We start from the raw sequence: 21,776 nt of genomic DNA, 5'->3' as shown, positions 1-21,776 counted from the left end.
TAAGTGTCTTCGGTTTTCACTCTGGTGGATCTTCCCGACTCCACCAGTTCTATTTGTGACCAGCTATCAGTGCTTGTCCAACGGCTCGTACATGCGACCACCACCAACACATGTTCAGTGATGTTAACTAGGGTTAAGGTGTTCCTGTGTAAATTAAAGCATCGTTTTAAAAAATGCCTTGTAAAAAGACCGGAACTTTAATCCCTTAAGGGCCTGGCGTTACCGCGACACGGAACCTGCATGTCTCTGCTGTAATCCATGAATTATTGGCGCACCGAGCAGGCCAAGGATGGAACGGTGATATATATATATATATATATATATTGTTATGGATTTGAGAATTGTGTTTTTTTTATTGTAATTGTAAAATATCACCCTCCTTCCTCCATTTGTTGTGTATGAAGGCCAAAGGTCGTTCCCGTTAGTTATTCCATAAACAATCACGTAGCCAATCATAGATTTCCTCCTTGTTCGGTAGTTATCTCCTTATTATGTGTATTAGATTAAGGCTGTGTCTTCCATTAATTGATACTCCATTGCACCGAAGTCAAATAAGCTAGGTCCCCTTTCGTTTTCATCCCAGCGGTGCGAGTGGTTTTCCACCGCCACAAGACTCCATTAGCCACGAGGTAAGCTCGGAGAAGAAGGGGGAGGAGCCAAATCATGGGCATTGCCTCCCATCGTCATCAGAAGGGTGGAGCCAGCGAGGCCTGACCAGCCAACCAGGGCTGGGGAAATACCATCACGGGCGTGGCGCGGGTTGATCTAAAAGCGCGTTATAAAAGCGCCCGCGCAAGCATTTAGAGAGGGATACGGCAGATGAGTCCAGATGCGTCAGAGAGTTGGCAGTCCACCGGGAGAGAGTTGAGTGGAGTTGATCAGTTCAGTGGAGGAGGAGCAGTGAGGTTGAGCGCAGGAGGCGGCGGACACGTGAGACCGCTGCCGGTGTGAAACCGATTACGTGGAGCTGCCGGCTCCTCGCTGCCAGCCCGAAGCGGGGCTGTGTTTGCCGGGTTTTCGCCTCGACCCCAAAGCGTGGATCGGAGCGCGCGCTTGGAGCTGGACCTCGACGCCTACCATCTGCCTGGACCCTCCTCTGCCGTCCCAAACCATTCCTGCCATTCCATCCCTTTGTGTACGTGAGTTTGTTCTGTGTGTCTTGTCCCTGGGAATAAGTTAAGCTTGTATAGTTAAGCTAGAAATTGCACTGTGTCCTTCTGGTCCATCCCTCTTTCTACATTATTTTATTATCCTTCCTTCTTCCTTGGTTTCTTTTGATGATTTGTAAATAATAATAATAAATTAGATTTGTTCTTTCTACCTTGCCTTTCTTTCCCTTACATCCTTTGTCTTTTCCAACTTGAATACCTGTGGCACGATTTGGCCAACGTTTCAGGATTGGGTCTAGTCATTGTTAATAGTTCGTGCCGCGGTTGCTTAAAACCGCTCGGCAATTAACATCTGTCCGCGGTACGAACGGGGCTGTGCCACCGGCCTAACCGGAGGTCGCTGTACAGCATCAGGGACCACGTTGGTCAGTCATAAACGAGGGGACTAATCCCCCCTCGATAAGGGGAACAGAGGCCGACGTTGGGTTCCGCAACATTTGGTGTCGGGAGCGAGATTCGGACCTGAAGCGCTTAGCGCGCTCAAATTACGAGTGGCCCAAAAATTGTGTTTTATAAAATCCTAAATTTAAAAATCGTGCCATGGATGGTCAAGGCGACGGGATGCCGGTGGGGGAAATAGAAGAGGGGTTAGGGGTAACCCAGGACCAGAGGGAAGAAATGGAGGAGGAGAGAAATGGTGAGGTGGTTGAGGAGGTATCAGGTGCACAAAATGGCGGCGCCTCGCACGTGGGTGCGGTAGCCGAGCCCGCGCTACCAGCGGGCTTTGACATGCAGGGCCTCATGGCGCAAATACAGGCAATCATCCAAATGGGGAATGTAGGATTGGAAAACCAACTTGTGGGAATGAGGGCTGATAGTGAGCGTTTGGAAAACAGTATGGGGGCAATGAGGGATGAAGCGCGGGGTACCAGCGCCCAAATTGGGAAGTTAGACAAAAAATTTGAGGGTTTAGACAAGAAATTTCAGGGGTTAGACAACGGGATAAAAGGGGTGAAGAATGGGTTAACGGGGCTAGAAGACAAGATGGAAGACAAATTGCGGGATATAGGGGAGCAATCCGCCTGGGAAATCAAACAGATGGGGAACCAGATAGAGGAGGTGAAAATCGGGTTGGAAGGTAAACTGGATGCTCAGAGGGATGAATTGGAACAGATGAGGGCGGCATCTACTAAAGAGATGGGAGAAATGGGGGAAGAGATAAGACGAGGTGTAAGCGAGGATGTCTCGGGGGTACGCGAGGAGGTAAAGCGAGGTGAGAAGCGTATGGAGAAAGAGGTGAGAAATAGTACGGCTAGGTTACAGGGGGGCATAGAAGATCTAACAAGGGGAGTAGAACAGCTGACGGTGGGACAAAAGGAACTAGTGCATCAAGTGGAAAAGAACACTGCGGTACTAGGAGGGTTGAAAGCGACACAAAAAGAAATCAAAAATGAATTAATAGCGCCAAAGAGGGAATGTCGGATGGTACATGAGGGGTTGACAAAGAGGTTGGACGAGGTGACACAGGCAGTGGAGACGAAGAACCGGGAGGTGAGGACGCACATATAAACGGTCAAGGTGGCCTTAGAGGACGAAATTGAGGAGACGCACTGGGAAATAAAAGAGGTGAAGCAGAAATTAGAGGAAGTGGAAGAGGGGGTGAGTGAAATTAAGAAGAGACGGAGGGAAACTAAGAGGGAGATAAAGGAGGAAGTGATGGAATATGTACAAGGTCGGTGCTCAAATCGTGATGGTGTGCTTGCTAACCAAATAAAGAGTTTGCAGGTGGCGGAGGAGGTGCGGAGACGAGGTGCCAAGGTGAGTGGCGATATACGTGGAAATGTATATGGTGCGAGGGGAGATTCAGTCGGCTTGTGGGTTGGTTTGGACCCGGGTGTTCGTGAGAGGCCGCTGGTAAGGTGTGCGGCAGGTACAGAGTGTGAAGGAGGTGTGCAAGGATGTCCGACTATGGGGTGTGTGAGGATAAAGTGCGCGCCGAGGAGTGAGTGTGCTGTCGAGAGTCAGTCGGTCGTAGCGCGTGTGCGGGGGGGCACATGGAAGCGCGGGATGGGGAGTGTTACAGGGGATGTAACGAAAGAGTGCACACCTGTGGTGAGTGTTACGGAGGGTGTGATGGGAGAGTGTGCGCAAGAGGATGCGCGAGAAAGGTGTGTAACGGACGGGTGCATGAGTACAGAGTGCGCTGTCAAGAGTAAGGGCGAATGTGTGACCGAGTGTGGTGGTGAGAGTAGTGCGAGTGACACGGAGCACGAGTTGGTTGTGGCAGGTGAGAGAGGATGCACACCTGGAATGAGAGGATGCACACCTGGAATGAAAGGAAGCACACCTGAGATGGTCGAGCACGTGTGGGAATGCACGCTGAAGTTAGTTGTAAAGCACGTGATTGGGTGTGCAAGTGAGTGCACACCCGTGGTTGTCACAGAGGATGTGACCGAGGAGGGGGCGCGAAGAGGTGTGTTGGTGAGGTGTGTGAACGACGAGTGTGTGCTAAGGTGTGCGGTGTTCGGGTGTGTGACGAAGTCTATGAGTGAACCTGGAGGGTGTGTCAGAGAGGGTGCAATGACAAAGAGCATGGAGACAGCTGGATGTGTGAGCAAGGAACGGGCTGCGGGGTGTAAGCATGCAAGTGGAGCATCGACGCTAAATGGGATAGCGGTGAGATCGACTTATAGCCGAAGCGAGCCCTCGGTTCGTGCCGAGCTTCGTGTGCCACTGGAACCAGCGGGGATCGTAACCGCGGCGGTTTGGAAAGAACCGCCGTGCGGGATCCATGCCGGACCGTGCTCTGAACGGCCGCGTGCATGCTCCGCTAGGCGGAACGGGCGGCCCGGTAAGAAGGGTTGGGACAGCGACTTCTTTTGGTTGAGGCGTTCCGGCAGGGCGAGATCGGGTCATCAGGCGGGGGACCGAAAGGCTCCGCGCCGAGGTGGACCTTGGGATCTCGGCCTGAGTAAACCTCCTTCCCTGCACCGAATGCCGGACGGATCCAACCGCCGGCACCGAACAACCCGCATTCATTGCTCGGCTTTGCGAAGCCGAGCTTTGGAGATGAATTGGCGCCCGAGAGGCTCCAGTGAGTAGACTGATGATGATAGTGTTTTTGATCCGAAATTTAGAAAAGTGAATAGAATTGGCAGTGATTGGAAAATTTTTGATTTGCAGGAATTGGATGAACAAAATTGATAGTGATCGTGAGAGATGCCCGATGTGGTGGGATGGCAACTCTGCCATCTCTCACAGCGGGGGCAAAGGAGCAATAGAGTTATGGGGTTGGCAGTGAAAACTAGCCCGGGAGGGTTAGGATAAAGTGTGTAGGGACCTAGAGATTGACCATAGGTAACGGTAAGGTAGGTAGCGACATTGGACAGGTAGTGGGGACATAGCGAGGGTAGTTGGATGATAATGACGAGGGAGCGCAATAGTTTAAAGGGGCGACGGGGAAGCGCGAGTTTTAGCAGGGCACCAGGTAGATTAGATGCTGCCGTGTGAGTGAGTATTGATATCGGTGAAATGAGGAATTGCGGGGCAATGCTCGGGAGAGATGTGTGTGTGAGCGTGGGAAAATCTGGGTGCCTGAGGCAATGGTTTTGAGCGTGGAAGTGTATGGAGCAGTGCATGAGGAACAATTGTGGTTGTGCATTGTATTGAATGATTGAAGGAGCTTTGGAGGAAGGAGGGTGCAGGTGGCACCAGGTGAGATTGCACAGGTGTGCAACTGAACAGGTGGATGGAGCAGTGTATGAGTGAGTAATCGTGATTGTGTGTTGTGTTGACCAAATGGTCCAGGGAGGAAGGAGGGTGCAGGTAGCACCAGGAGTGATTGCACAGGTGTGCAACTACAGGTGTATGGAGAATGGTTGTATTGAATATATGGAGTATGGAATGGATGGTCGTGGAGTGAGTATGGTGGAAACTGTGGAGTGGAGTGGATGGTGCGATGGTGTGAATGGGGGAAAAGTGGACCCCCATCACGAATACCCGGGGAGGGTAGTTTAAGCGTTAGGTAGAGGGTACAGGTAAATTGTGGTTGGATATTGGCATCTGTGGTGGGTGGTGGAAGAATGGAGTTTGGATGGGTGCATTAGTGACGTGGAAATGGCTGGGCGTGTGGCCTGTTTGTGTGTGTAGTTGGTTGAGCACTCCGCCACTGTTAGGATGTCGGCCAGGTGAGGCCGCAGGTGGGCTCTGGGAGCCGTTAGAGTTGTGGATGGGGCCCGAGGATCCGGAGGACGGGCCCGGGTAGCCCAGTGCCAAAGAGGGCACTGAGTGGGGAGAGCGCCAGCGGGCCTTCCCCAGTTAGATAGGTAGGGTTAAGGAGCAGGTAAGCTCGGAGGCAACTACAGTGGTGGAGGTGCGCAGGTGGGTAGACCTGCTGGGAGAGCCACACGACCCAGTCCTGAAATTGTGCAAAGGCACAGGGAGTTGAATCGGGGGAGTGAGACCCCAAATTGAGGAAGCACCACAGTTTGGTCAATGGGAATTTGATTCTTAGAACCACATCGAATAAGACGGCCAATGGTTTGGCAGGGAAAGACCCCGGGTAGTGTAAAGTGAGTTAATGTCATTTAGAAGATAGTTAGGATTAAGAAACTCCTCGCACCGTCTACATCCACTCACCTGAGGTAACAGGACTCCGCACCATGCCATGTTTTTTTTTTGTTATTTTATTGAGCAAATGTTTGGAATGTGAGATGCATCATGACGTGGGTGTGACATTGTGCTTTGTGTTCCATCTCTCCCTCCTTATGAGGATTGATGATGAATTTGAATGATGGCAAATTTTGAATTAGAGGGATTGTGGTGACGAATTTGGTATAGAGGAAATATGGGGAAGACGTGACGGTAGCGACAAATTTGTAAATGTGTAGATTTTTGTACATATGGGGTAAGGGCAAGGGTAGAGTAGGTAACAGGGGGGGGTGACGTACGGTAGGGACGAGCTTTTCTCCGCTCAGTCTCCAGACGCACCTCACTTTGCATTGCCTTTATTGATGTGTACCCTTGTGACCTTACCCCTCGCTCACCTGTCTTCTTCCCCCCCCCCCCTCCCCTTGTCTCCCACCCGAGGACTGTGCGCCGAGGGGAGCGTGCGGGAGTCCGCCATTGTGTGCCCGAAACTCCCGTAACCAGCTGTCTGCATCGATGCACCACTTATGGACCACCTGTCTGTGGCTGAGCACCACTGATGGACCCCATGGGTTGGGGCATGGCCCCTCTGCTGGAACCGGCCATGAAGGCCCGAGATCTTGCTGGCGGACCTTGGTCACAGGGCACCTATGCCACACAGGTGAACCACACATAGTCGGCCCTGTGGGCCATAAATAAATAAAAAATGGACGCATTGTGTGCCTTTTTATTAGTCCAAATAGGCCGCCAGCAAAGAAGAAAAACAACATCTGGAAGAACAACAATGGCCAGCAGAGGGAGCTGAAGAGGAAGACCACCAGGGGTTTGTTGATTTATTTTTATTATGAACTGTGGTGACTGTGCAGTGTGCACCGATTGGTGTTTGATGGTGCTTTGGTGCGTTTTGGTGCTTTCTGGTGCGTCGATGCAGCACAGGCTGTCTCCTCCCGCCCCCCCCCCAAAAGAACAATCACAGGTCCTGGGTTGAGTTTTCTAAATACAAGTAGAGTCACTGTAAATAATGCTCCCCCATCGTTCATGTTGTAGATTGAAAACCACTCCACAATTCGGTTAGCTGTGGGCGTGAGTCTGTTAGGCAGGGTGCAATGGAGCAGCGGGACATATTTATTTATGTTTTAAAACGGTCACACTCAGGGTCAGGTTAAATGTAGAGGGGACTACACCTACGTGCCACACTAAAGGTAAAAGTTTAATAGGCCCGGGACGTGCCTAAGAGGAGGAGGGTGCAGTGTTATGGATTTGAGAAGTGTTTTTTTTAATTGCAATTGTAAAATATCACCCTCCTTCCTCCATTTGTTGTGTATAAAGGCCAAAGGTCGTTCCCGTTAGTTATTCCATAAACAATCACGTAGCCAATCATAGATTTCCTCCTTGTTCGGTAGTTATCTCCTTATTATGTGTATTAGATTAAGGCTGTGTCTTCCATAAATTGATACTCCATTGCACCGAAGTCAAATAAGCTAGGTCCCCTTTCGTTTTCATCCCAGCGGTGCGAGTGGTTTTCCATCACCACAAGACTCCATTAGCCACGAGGTAATCTCGGAGAAGAAGGGGGAGGAGCCAAATCACGGGCGTTGCCCACCCATCGTCATCAAAAGGGTGGAGCCAGCGAGCCCTGACCAGCCAACCAGGGCTGGGGAAATACCATCATGGGCGTGGCGCGGGTTGATCTAAAAGCACGTTATAAAAGCGCCCGCGCAAGCATTTTTAGAGAGGTACGGCAGATGAGTCCAGATGCGTCAGAGAGTTGGCAGTCCACCGGGAGAGAGTTGAGTGGAGTTGATCAGTTCAGTGGAGGAGGAGAAGTGAGGTTGAGCGCAGGAGGCGGCGGACACGTGAGACCGCTGCCGGTGTGAAACCGATTACGTGGAGCTGCCGGCTCCTCGCTGCCAGCCCGAAGTGGGGCTGTGTTTGCCGGGTTTTCGCCTCGACTCCAAAGCGTGGATCGGAGCGCGCACTTGGAGCTGGACCTCGACGCCTACCATCTGCCTGGACCCTCCTCTGCCGTCCCAAACCATTCCTGCCATTCCATCCCTTTGTGTACGTGAGTTTGTTCTGTGTGTCTTGTCCCTGGGAATAAGTTAAGCTTGTATAGTTAAGCTAGAAATTGCACTGTGTCCTTCTGGTCCGTCCCTCTTTCTACATTATTTTATTATCCTTCCTTCTTCCTTGGTTTCTTTTGATGATTTGTAAATAATAATAATAAATTAGATTTGTTCTTCCGACCTTGCCTTTCTTTCCCTTACATCCTTCGTCTTTGTCTTTTCCAACTTGATAACCTGTGGCACGATTTGGCCAACGTTTCAGGATCGGGTCTAGTCATTGTTAATAGTTTGTGCCGCGGTTGCTTAAAACCGCTCGGCAATTAACATCTGTCCGCGGTACGAACGGGGCTGTGCCACCGGCCTTTCCGGAGGTCACTGTACAGCGTCAGGGACCACGTCGGTCAGTCATAAACGAGGGGACTAATCCCCCCTCGATAAGGGGAACAGAGGCCGACGTTGGGTTCCGCAACAATAGATATATATATATATATATATATATATATATATATATATATATATATATATATATATATATATTGTTGCGGATCTGCCGCCGGCCTTATCCCCTTACCAAGGGGGGATTAGTCCCCTTGTCTTTGACTGACCTGGCGTGACCCGGGACCTATCACGTCCCTTCCGGACAGCGCTAAATAGGGTTGCAGGACCAAATTCGCTGTTACCTAAGTACTAGCGCTGCCCTGGAAGCGAGGAAATAAGCCCCGCATGAACCACGTGTGATGATGATACGCCGAGCGGTTTGCGTACACGTGATTCGCGCTATTATTAATTACTAGACCCCAATTCAAGCGGTTCTTATTCGTACCACGCTTAGTCAATGGCGAAATCACAAAGACAATCGAATTGGGAAGAAAGTAAGAACAAATGGTTTAATTACTATCACATGTATGTACAGTACAGGATGAAGAGACACAGAGCAGCTTATACAGTCTTATTCTTAATCCCAAGGACACGGGCCCGTCTCACACACACACTCACATGGGGATTGCAGATGGCAGGATGATGTTCAGCGCGTCCAGGGATGGCTCTCGTGCAGCTCTCTCCGGTCCCCGGCACGTCCCTTGGAGATGGAAGTAGGTGAAAGTAGGAGCTCGCCGCGAGTCGTCTGAACGGAGCGGGTTATCACGGGGCGAATGGTAGGGAGCGGACTTTGGCGCGGCTGGCGGTTATTCACTTGCGGCTATGGCCGCTCTTACTCGCGTGGCTGGAAAATGTGCTATATGCGTTACCGGCGCGTCTGGCTGCGCCCGCGTACTTGTAGGGTTCAACGCCTCTTCTTCTCTCTCTCTGCGCAAGTCCTCAAACAAATCCTTTACGAGCAGGTCCTTTTGCCATTGCCGTATGCACACGAGTCCTTCAAGTCCTTCAACCAAGTCCTTTAGCGCTCTCCACTTGCGAGTCCTGCTTGTAAGTCCTTTCGAGGGCTTTGCGCAGTGGGCTTATATAGACCCGCCCCGCGAACCTTCTGGAACTCACCAGAAGCACTTCACCACGCCCTCGCACGCCATGCCACTCGAGCTCTGATTGGCTGGTGGCTCTTACCGTCATCGCTTCTGCCGCTCCCGACCTCAACACCGCCCCCACCCTTTTAGGCCTACCTCGTGTTACTCGACTAGTGGTCAGCCAAATGGGGCGCGGGATGGATTACGCCCATAGAGGTAGAATTGGAGGGTGGACGCAAAATGAATGGGGCCTACTATCCTGTCTTTACACAACGCAGGTACTAAGAGGGGTATTGGCCTATTCTTACACATACGAAGACATATCTATACTACAAATAGATGCCTAGATGTTGCTCGTGTGACTAACTATGGGGGGCAACCCTTTAACCTTTAATGCCTTCAATGTGCCAATCTCCGGCATGTCATGTGTGTGTATTTCGGAGACTCACCGATTCTATGACGCCCTCCAGTACCCTCTGATTTTCTGGAAAGGACAAGATGGCAATTATTTTGAAGTTGAACAAGCTGGCGGCCGGGGAAAGAAAGTATCTGCGAATGACTTCTATGCGTTCCACATCATGGTCAGAAAGAATTCCACGAATCATACCCTGCAGTGCCGTGATCTGTTCCACCAGTTCATCGTCGACATGTATGCCAAAATCGAAAGTGAGACTCCTCTTTATCCGGCTCCACCAACGTCAACTGAGGGCAGAATCGTACGCACACCTCAAGGATGCTGTCAACAATGACGGAGATGTTCAGAACATGGGACAACTGGTCATCTTGCCATCCACGTTCACCGGAGGTCCCCGATACATGCACGAGCGGACCCAGGATGCAATGGCATATGTACGCAATTACGGTCGCCCCGACCTTTTCCTTACCTTCACCTGTAATCCGAAGTGGGAAGAAATTAAGCGAGAGTTGATGATCAACCAGAAGCCAACACATCGCCATGACATTGTCGCAAGGGTATTCCACCAGAAACAGAAGGAACTCATGCAGACGATTAAGAAGGGCAAAGTTTTCGGGACTGTCCGATGCTTCATGTACACCATTGAATGGCAGAAACGAGGCCTGCCCCATGCCCACATTCTGGTGTGGCTAGAAGAAAAGATCCACACTTCCAATGTAGACTCTTTTATCAGTGCTGAACTTCCAAACCCTGATGAGGATCCAGAGCTGTTGAACATCATCAAAACGCAGATGGTGCATGGCCCTTGCGGCCGGCTGAATGCATCGTCTCCATGTATGAAGGACGGTAAATGCACCAAGCGATATCCTAGGGCATTTCTCAAGGAAACGCAGACTGGTCTGGATGGATACCCACTTTACCTGAGGAGAAAGCCTGAAAGCGGTGGATCTGAAACATCTATTTCAATTTCCGAGACCAGAAGCATAGACGTTGACAACCGATGGATTGTACCATACTGTCCACCTCTCTCTAAAATGTTCAAGGCTCATCTCAATGTTGAGTTCTGCAACTCAGTGAAATCAATCAAATACGTGTGCAAATACGTCAACAAAGGTTCGGACATGGCGATGTTCGGCCTTCAAAGGAACAAAAACGACGAGATCGAGTCATATCAGCTGGGGCGTTACGTCAGTAGTAATGAAGCTATCTGGAGAGTTCTCAACTTCCCTATCAACGAACGCTACCCAACCGTTGTACACCTTTCCGTACATCTTGAGAATGGCCAGAGAGTGTATTTAACAGAAGGCAACGCAAGGCAAAAAGCAGCAGAACCACCAAGTTCAACTACACTTACCGCATTCTTCCAATTGTGTCAACAAGACGAATTCGCCAAAACACTCATCTACAATGAAGTCCCACAGTACTACACCTGGGTGGTTGGCATTAAGACGTGGAAAAGACGTACACAAGGAGCACGAGTTGTGGGACATCCCGACATTCGCCGTTCAGATGCAATTGGACGAGTCTACACTGTACATCCAAACAATTTCGAATGCTTCTTCCTGCGCCTTCTACTCCATCATGTCAAAGGACCCATCTCTTTCCAAGAACTGAGAACGTTCAACTGCCAGGTTTGCGACACCTTCCACCAAGCCTGCCACCTTCATGGCCTTCTGCAGGATGACAGCCACTGGGATGCCACTCTAGAAGAAGCAGCAGTCTCACGCTCTCCAGCCCTGTTGAGAAATCTCTTTGCCATCATGCTACAAACTTGTGGTCTCTCCAATCCGGTACAACTGTGGAATAACCATCGTGACGATCTCAGCGAGGACATTCTCCACAGGGCAAGACAGGTTCATGCTGAAGCAGACTACTCCGATGCGATCTACAATGAAGCCTTAGTACTCATAGAAGACAAACTGCTTTCTCTTGGAGGACATTCGCTGGAGGTCATTGGCCTTCCTGTAACACAGCGACAACAACAGAATCACCTGGCTCGGGAAGTACTCTGAGAGACTTCATACAACGCACAAGAGTTGGAAAACTACATCAATGAAAACGAGCTAAGACTGACAGTGGAGCAAGAACAGATCTACATGCAAGTGCTGGCGAGCATACACTCTTCTGAAGGTGGATTGTTCTTTCTGGACGCACCTGGAGGCACTGGAAAAACGTTCCTTATGAACCTCCTCCTGTCAAAAATCAGGCAGAAAAAGATGATTGCTCTGGCTGTTGCCTCTTCCGGAATTGCTGCCACTCTTCTCCCCGGGGGCCGGACCGCCCACTCAACCTTCAAACTCCCCCTCAACCTCACTAACATGGAGCAGCCAATGTGCAACATCTCCAAGTCATTGGCTGTCGCAGAGGTATTTCGGCAATGCCAACTCATTGTCTGGGACGAGTGCACAATGTCTCACAGAGTTGCATTGGAGGCAGTTGACCGCACACTGCAAGATATTCGAAATGATCAGACTGTCATGGGAGGCATTACTCTTCTGATGGCAGGGGATTTCCGACAGACCCTGCCTGTCATACCACGTGGAACCAAGGCAGATGAACTTCGTTCCTGTATAAAGGCATCTCCTCTATGATCAAAAGTGACGAAGTTGAAACTCAGCACAAACATGCGTGTCACCCTTCATGGAGATGTAGCCGCAGGTGCCTTTTCAGCGGAGCTGTTACAGATCGGAAACGGAGATTTGGAGACGTGCTCTGAAGATGGACTGGACATCGTACCATGCGGCAACAATGTCACCACAGCTGACGAACTCAAGGCGAACGTCTTCCCCAACATGCCCGCCAACTACCGAAATCACTCCTGGCTCTGTGAAAGGGCAATTCTAGCCCCAAAGAACGATGCAGTGGACAAAATCAATTGTGATTTTCTGCAGACTATTCCTGGGGATCTAAGAACTTATCTGTCGACTCAATCCAAAACGACCACGAGACTGTCCATTACCCGGTAGAGTTCCTCAATTCGCTACAGCCTCCGGGTGTGCCTCCCCACATACTCCATCTAAAGGAAGGTGCTCCAATCATGCTCCTGAGAAATATCGATCCTCCAAAACTGTGCAACGGCACACGACTGGCTATCAAAAAGTTGATGCCTCACGTAAATGAGGCCAACATACGTACAGGAAACTATAGCGGGGAACAGGTCTTCATTCCGAGGATACCAATCATACCATCTGATCTGCCATTCGAGTTCAAAAGGCTCCAATTCCCGGTACGGCTCAGCTTTGCCATGACCATCAACAAGGCACAAGGACAATCTCTCAAGGTGGTCGGACTGAACCTTGATTCCCCGTGCTTCTCCCATGGCCAACGATACGTAGGATGTAGTCGGGTAGGACAAGAGAACAATCAATACATCCTATCCGAACAAGGAAAGCCAAAGAACATTGTTTACAAGGAAGCACTGTGTAATTAACTATGTGTCTGGTGTGTTGTGATGATTGTGAGAATATCGATTCTGATTCTGATTCTGATCTGATTTTTATGTGTATTTTATGTGATTTTATGTATTTATGTGTATAAAAAAAAAACACGCAAAAAGGCATGAAGGAAAATAGTTAATTACTCCGACACATTTAGCTGCGGTGATTGAAAAATCACCGGACAATTGTTGCTGTTTTGATGCTTTTTACTGCTGTTTTGATGCTTTTACATTGCTGTTTTGATGCTTTTTCACTGCTGTTCTGATGCTTTTTCACTGCTGTTATGATGCTTTTTCACTGCTGTTTTGATGCTTTTTCACAGCTGTTCTAATGATTTTTTGCCGTTTTTTTTAAACATAAAAATCTCATTAAAAAAAATACAAAATCTCACAATTATGACATATAATTCACAGAAAACGTTGAAGCAACCGTGTAATATTGCGGTGATGTTTAACTCTGAGTGAGAATAGTTCTAAATTTTAAAAACTTTCATCTGATATTTGTGATTTATTTCAAACAAACTGTATTTCCCATCTACACGGCCATGTATTCCTATTAACGTTATGTAAAGTAAATAAATTGTGTGGATTACATTATTTGTGGATGTGATCAATTGCCAGTAACCATCTATATCCCTCACCTCCCCTTCCCTCCTCCACCTCCCTCCCCCTCCCCCTTCCCCTCCCCTCCCCCTACCCTTCCTCCCTCCCCCTCCCCTCCCTTTCCCCCTACCCCTCCCTTTCCCCCCTACCCCTTCCCCCACTCCCTTCCCCATCCACCCTACCCTCTCCCCTAACCCCTCCCTCCTCCACCATACCCTCTCCCCTTCCCCCCCTCCCACATCTTCTCCCCTCCTCCCCTCACCCTCCCGGCAATGCCGGGTACATCTGCTAGTATATATATATATATATATATATATATATATATATATATATATATATATATATATATATTGTTGCGAATATGGAATTTGGCCTCCATATCCGCTTGTAAATATTCCCCTATTTCCCCAATACTCCCCAACTATCCCCAATCCCCCATTCCCTAGTCCCATTGTCTGTAAACAACACTCTGTAGAACCGACCTTCCCCTTTTTCCCCCATTAAATGTCGTGCCCAGGTCCACCGCATCACACGTAGACAACTTTCGGACATCTTGCTAGTTATTCTTAGTCTATGTCAGTTAAGGACTCGTTTCCATTAATTATGACTCTTCGTTGCACCAGAATGTGATTATATGGCACCAGTAGTGAGTTTAGGACCTTTCCCATACCTCCTTCCATCTTCTTCCCCAAACAACAACAACAACAACAACTACAGCTACAACAACAACTACAACCACGGCGCGCGGGGGGAGTGTGCGTCCTCCCACCAGCTCGGTTAGCCGCCATGACCATGCGCTCCACGGGGTTACCACGAAGGGGCTGGCTGTCAGCTCCTCGTCAAGGGCGGAGCCTGGTAAACCCCCCGCACGCACCCAATGAGAAGCAACGTGCCGATTCCACGAGGCGGAGCTAACGAGCCGAGGGCGTGTCACTCCCCGCCGGATATACGAAGCGACTCACCGGATGTGAGGTGAGATGCGCCCCCAGCTTGAAGAAGAGCAAGACACTACCTCGAGCGCTGTGAGACCTCCCGCATCTCTGGACCGGACCGAGTCGATTCTGTCCCTGAGCCCAGGTGCACCTGGAGCCATCGATCCTGCCTTTCCTAGCCATCAATCCCCGTGTGAGTCAGCCTTTTGTCCCGTTTATCTGTCGTCTGTTGGGGTTAATATAAGATTGTGTCTAAGTGCTTGTCTTTCTATGCTGTACCTCTCGTTCCTGTAATCTGACCTTCCGAACGAATATAATCTCCTCCGGAGGTCTTGAGAACCGTATCCCTGGTGTCGTGTCATTTTAATCCCAGCCGTGTGTCTTTTCCTTCATTGACCTAGCGTAGCGCGATTAGTCAACGTTCGGGTATAATCGGGTAACTTGTGCAGACGTGGTCATACCAAACCGCTCGGTAAATAACATCTAAGCCACGTCTGTAACAATTGGTGTCGAGGAGTGGAATTCGAACCCGGGACTAAATTTATTAGGCCCAAATTTGTAACAATTAGAATCGATTCGGAGCGCGTTTCCCGCGCGAAATTATAACGGCGAAATTTGATTTTGTTATACGAAAATAAAAACCCGAATTTTGAAGGTCGCGCTATGGCGGATCAAGACAGCTGGGGTCCGGTAGGGGAGAGTGAGGCAGGGTCGGTCCAGGACCAAATTGAGGGACGGGAGGAGAGCGAAGCAGTGAGGGCGGCAGGGTCGCAAAATAGCGTTGTCATGCACGAGGTGGCCACGGCGTCCACGCCCGCGACCGTAGTGGTGCCACCGGTGGATTTGAACTTGTTTTTAATACAAATGAAGGCCCTTATGGCCCAGAATAGTGAGCAAATGAGGGCTCAGAGTGAGCAATTGGGGGTAATGGGAAACCAAATGGGGGTAATGAGGGACGAAGCGAGGGGTACCAGTGAGGGGTTAGACAATAATTTTAAGGGTTTAGACAAGAAATTTGGGAAGTTAGACAATAATTTTGAGGAGTTAGACAAGAAATTTGGGAAGTTAGACAATAATTTTGAGGAGTTAGACAAGAAATTTGGGAAGTTAGACAGTAATTTTGAGGAGTTAGACAAGAAATTTGGGAGGTTAGACAATAATTTTGAGGGGTTAGACAACGGGATAAAAGAGGTGAGAAATGGGTTAATGGGGGTAGAAAACAGAATGGCCGCTCAAGAGAATCAAATGGAAGGGATGCAAAAAGGGTTAGAGGGGTTAGAAAACACCATGGAAGGCAAATTGAGGGACATGAGGGACCAAGCGGAAAGGGAAGTTAACCAAATGGGGCAGCAGATAGAGGGGGTCAGAATGGGGGTAGAAGCCAAACTGGATGCTCACAGGGAGGAAATGGAGCAGATGAGGGTGGCATCTGGGCAGGAGATGCAAGTGATGGGAGAGGAGATCAGGAGAGGAGTGAGTGAGGAGGTCGGAGGAGTGCGCGAGGAGGTGAGGCACTGTAAGGAGCACATGGAGAAGGAGGTGAGAAAGGGGACTGTAAAGTTACAAGGGGGCATAGAGGACCTGACGCAGGAGGTGGAACAGCTGACGGAGGGACAAAAAGGACTAACGGAGCAGGTTCAAAGGAACACTGCGGTATTAGGAGGTTTAAAAGCGACACAAAACGACATGAAAAACGACTTAATAGCGACAAAGAGGGAATGTCAGAGGGTACGTGAGGGACTGACAACGAGGTTGGACGAGGTGATAGAGGTAATGGAGACGAAGGACCGGCAGGTGAGGACGCACCTGGAAACGGTCAAGGTAGCCTTAGAGGATGAGCTTGAGGAGACGTACCGGGGAATAAAAGAGGTGAAGCACAAATTAGAAGAAGTGGAAGAAGGGATGAGCGAAATTAAGAAGCGACGGAGAGGGGATAAGAAAGAGATAAAAGAGGAGATAAAAGAATTGGTCCAAAGTCTGTGTTTGGATCGTGATGATGTGCTCATTAACCGGATGAGGGATTCGCAGGTGATGGAGGAGAAGCGAAGAGGAAGAGGACCCGGTGTAAGTGGTGACCAATATGGTCGTGCGTATGATGCGCCAGGGGATTTAATAAGCTTGGGGGTCGAGATAGACCCGGGTGTTCGTGAGAGGCCATTGGTGAAGTGTGCGACAGGTCTGGTGTGCGAAAAAGGAGGTGTGCGAGAAAGTCCGACTCTGGGGTGTGTGAGGAAAAAGTGCGTGCCAAGGAGTGAGGGTGCTGGCGAGAGTGAGTCGGTCGTAGCGCGTATGCGAGGGGGCACATGGAAGCGCGGTGTGGTGAGTGTTACAGAGGATGTAACGGGAGAGTGTGCGCGAGAAAGGTGTGTGACGGACAGGTGCATGGGGAAAGAGTGCGCTGTCAAAAGTAAGGAAGAATGCACACCTGTGGTGAGTGTTACAGAGGGTGTAACGGGAGAGTGTGCGCGAGAAAGGTGTGTAACGGACAGGTGCATGGGGAAAGAGTGCGCTGTCAAGAGTAAGGGTGAGTGCGTTGTCAAGAGTGGTGGTGAGAGTATTGAGAGTGACAAGGAGAGTGAGTTGGTTGTGACAGGTGAGCGAGGATGTACACCTGGGATGGAAGGATGCACACCTGGAATGGTAGAGCGTGAGTGGGAATGCACGCTGGAGTTGGTGGTGAGGTACATGGTTGGGTGTGCGAATGAGGGCACACCTGTGATTGTCACAGAGGAGGTGACCGAGGAGGGGGCGCGAAGCGGTGTATTGGTGAGGTGTGCGAGCAACGAATGTGTGCCACAGTGTTCGGTGGTCAGGTGTGTGACCAAGGCTGTGAGTGGAATGAGGGTACCTGGGTGTGTAAGGAAAGGTACGAGGAGCATGGGCACGGCTGGATGTGTGAGCAAGGAACGGGCTGCGGGATGTAAGCATGCAGGTGAAGCATCGACGTTAGACGGGGTAGAGTTTAGAACGACTTATAGCCGAATCGGGCCCTCGGTGCGTGCTGGGCCTCGCTTTGAACGGCCGCGTCCGTGCTCCACTAGGCGGAGCGGGCGGCCCGATAGAAAGAGTCGTCATGGCGACCACTTTTTGTTGAGGCATTCCGGCAGGTCGAGATCGGGACATTGGATGGCTCCGTGCCGAGATGGTGCGTGGGATCTCGGCCCGAGTAAGCCCCCGTCCCTGCACCGAGTGCCGGACGCATCCAGCCGCTGGCACAGAACAACCTGCATTCATGGCTTGGCTTTACGAAGCCGGGCTTTGGACAGGAATTGGCGCACCGAGAGGCATTCGTGAGTAGACTGGGTGATGAGGTTAGTGTTTTGGACCCAAAATTAGAGAAAAACAAAATTTGATGATTGGCAAGGGATTGGCAGTAGTGATTGGCAGATGATGGGTAGTGATTGGCAAAATTTTTGATTTGTTGAAATTTGATGTGCAAAATTGGTAGTGAGCGATGGGCCCGATGGGTAAGGGGGGCATCCCTGCCACCCTTCCCATAGGGGGGGCAAAGGAGCAATAGCTTATGGGGTGTATGGCAGTGAAAACTAGCCCGGGTGGGTTAGGATATTGTGTGTAGGGATCTAGGAGAGATTGACATTAGGTAACGTAAAGTTTAGTTAGTGACTGATACCTGTAGTGGGGACGCAGGTAGATTAGTGTGGATGATAATGACGTGGGAGCGCAATAGTTTAAAGGGACGACTGGGAAGCGCAAGTTTCAGAAGCGAGTAGTTAGCTGAGATGATGCCGTGTGTGTGAGAATTGAACAGGTGTGATTGCACAGGTGTGCAACTGGACAGGTGTGATTGCACAGGTGTGCAACTGGACAGGTGTGTGGAGCAGTGTATGAGTAGTGAGTGTGTGGATCAGCGCGAATGCGCTTGGGGAGAGAAGGGTGCAGGTGGCACCAGGTGTGAGAGCACAGGTGTGCAAGTACAGGTGTGTGGAGAGAGTTGGAGTAAGTGGTACGGAGTGGTGTGCATGGTGTGAAGGTGTGAATGGGGGAAGAGTGGGCCCCCATCACGGATACCCGGGGCGGGTAGTGTAAGTGTTAGGTAGAGGGTATAGGTAAATTGTGGTTGGATATTGGCATTGGTGGTGCGGTTGCAGAATGGTATTGTGAATGGGTGCATTAGTGTTGTGGAAATGGCTGGGCGTGTAGCCTGTTAGTGTGTGTAGTTGGTTGGGCACTCCACCACTGTGAGGATGTCGGCCAGGTGAGGCCGCAGGTGGGCTCTGGGAGCCGGTAGTTGTGAGTGGGTGCCTGAGGATCCCGGGTGTGGATCGGGCAGCCCAGTGCCAGAGAGGGCACCGAGTGGGGAGAGCGCCAGAGGGCCTTCCCCAGGTAGTTAGGTTAGGGTAAGGAGCAGGTAAGCTCGGAGGCAACTGCAGTGGTGGAGGTGTGCAGGTGGGTAGACCCACTGGGAGAGGTACACGCCACAGCCCAGAAATTGTGCGAGGGCACCGGGAGATGAATCGGGGGAGTGAGACCCCAAATTGAAGAGCACCACAGTTTGGCCAATGGGAATTGGTTTTTAGAACCCATAGTGTAAGAGGGCCAATGGTTTGGCCGGAGAAAGACCCCGGGTAGTGTAAAGTTGTTAAAGTCATTTAGGAAATAGTTAGGATTGATGAACCTGTCGCACCATACGCAGCCACTTGCCTGTGGTGATGATGATGACTCCACACCTGTGTTTTCTTTGTTCTGTGTGCAGGAAATAAGGACTGCTGTTGGATTTGTGAGACGCATCACGACGTGGATGAGACATTGGGGTGATTCCATCTCTCCCTCCCTAGGAGGGACTGATGATGAATTGGTGATAGCAAATTATGATGTTGAGTTGGAGATGGCAAATTTTGATGAAAGTTGAAAATGGCAAATTTGATTGGTTAGGAGGGAGAGAAGACGAATTTGGTATATGGGAGGAACGGGGAAGACAGTAGGGATGTTTGTTGATTTGTAAAGTAGATGTTTATGGGTAGTGTTGTGTTTTGTGGATACAGTAAGGGGTAAGGGAGGGGCCATGTAGGTTACCTGGTGGGGTGGGGGGGGGGGCGTACGGTAGGAACGTACCTGTCTCACCTGGTTCCCATGTGCCCCCAGTGTGCATTACCTTACATTGCGTGCACTTTTGCGCCCTTACCACCTTACTCACTTGTCTGCTTCTTTTGTCTCCCACCTCCGAGGATCTGGCTTTGGGGTAGAGAGAGAGGAGAGAGAGGTGCTGGCTTCGCAGTTGTGGGCCTGCACTTTCGCTGTTTGCTGCCTGGATCGATACACCATATGGACCGCAATGTTTGTGGCCACCCACCATGGACCGCAGTTCTTTTGCGGCCAAGCACCACCCATTGATGGACCTCTGGGTCAACGTGGCACCTATGCCAAACAGGTGAACCACTAATAGTTGGCCCCCTGACGGCCACAATAAGGAAATGGACGCGGTTGGCGCCTTTCTTTATTTTTTTTGAAGGAAGTAAGAAGGCCAAGTGCACCACACGAAGGCAAGACCAGCGGCAGAACATCGGCCGGCTGCGACACCACCGGTGATTTATAGACACTTTATTGGTGCACCGGATGGTGCTGACTGTACATGATGGGGTGGTGCTTTTCGTGCTGGGAAAGGGTGCTCTGCACGTTATTAAAGGCCGTAGGCCACAGAGCACTCGTGGGTTGGTGTATCGATGCTGGCATGCGTGCTCTCTCTATGCATAACATCTGCATGTGTCCCTCCAAAAACAGGTCCTGGATCGTAGTGTAAATATCAGCGTAGTCTTGTGTAAATAATGCTCCCTACCGGCTGTATGTTTAGTTTGAGAATTCTTTCCGGATTCGGTTATCCTGTGGGTGTGTTTCTGAGAGGAGAAGGGTGCAACGTCGCAGGGGGACATATTTACTCATTTGTGAATATCTGTAAAACTGTCGCACTCAGGGTAGAGTTAATAGTAGAGGGAACTACATTGCGTGCCACACTAAAGTAGGTAAAAATTTATCGGGTCGGGACGCCCCGAGGGTAGAGAAGGGTGCAATGTTGCGAATATGGAATTTTGGCCTCCATATCCGCTTGTAAATATTCCCCTATTTCCCCAATACTCCCCAACTATCCCCAATCCCCCATTCCCTAGTCCCATTGTCTGTAAACAACACTCTGTAGAACCGACCTTCCCCTTTTTCCCCCATTAAATGTCGTGCCCAGGTCCACCGCATCACACGTAGACAACTTTCGGACATCTTGCTAGTTATTCTTAGTCTATGTCAGTTAAGGACTCGTTTCCATTAATTATGACTCTTCGTTGCACCAGAATGTGATTATATGGCACCAGTAGTGAGTTTAGGACCTTTCCCATACCTCCTTCCATCTTCTTCCCCAAACAACAACAACAACAACTACTACAGCTACAACAACAACTACAACCACGGCGCACGGGGGGAGTGTGCGTCCTCCCACCAGCTCGGTTAGCCGCCATGACCATGCGCTCCACGGGGTTACCACGAAGGGGCTGGCTGTCAGCTCCTCGTCAAGGGCGGAGCCTGGTAAACCCCCCGCACGCACCCAATGAGAAGCAACGTGGCGATTCCACGAGGCGGAGCTAACGAGCCGAGGGCGTGTCACTCCCCGCCGGATATACGAAGCGACTCACCGGATGTGAGGTGAGATGCGCCCCCAGCTTGAAGAAGAGCAAGACACTACCTCGAGTGCTGTGAGACCTCCCGCATCTCTGGACCGGACCGAGTCGATTCTGTCCCTGAGCCCAGGTGCACCTGGAGCCATCGATCCTGCCTTTCCTAGCCATCAATCCCCGTGTGAGTCAGCCTTTTGTCCCGTTTATCTGTCGTCTGTTGGGGTTAATATAAGATTGTGTCTAAGTGCTTGTCTTTCTATGCTGTACCTCTCGTCCCTGTAATCTGACCTTCCGAACGAATATAATCTCCTCCGGAGGTCTTGAGAACCGTATCCCTGGTGTCGCGTCATTTTAATCCCAGCCGTGTGTCTTTTCCTTCATTGATCTAGCGTAGCGCGATTAGTCAACGTTCGGTATAATCGGGTAACTTGTGCAGACGTGGTCATACCAAACCGCTCGGTAAATAACATCTAAGCCACGTCTGTAAC

General features: G+C 50.3%; 1 pseudogene; it reads left to right on the top strand.

The window, feature by feature from the left end:
- The first annotated feature begins 12,321 nt into the window (after nucleotides 1–12,321).
- LOC144893367 (ATP-dependent DNA helicase PIF1-like) lies at nucleotides 12,322–13,127 on the top strand (annotated as a pseudogene).
- Nucleotides 13,128–21,776: the final 8,649 nt, after the last annotated feature.

Source organism: Myxine glutinosa, chromosome 8 (assembly GCF_964187855.1).
Source record: "Myxine glutinosa chromosome 8, kmMyxGlut1.1, whole genome shotgun sequence".
NCBI lineage: Eukaryota > Metazoa > Chordata > Myxini > Myxiniformes > Myxinidae > Myxine > Myxine glutinosa.
Note: the sequence above shows the minus strand (reverse complement) of the source record. Positions and strands in the feature narration are given on the sequence as shown.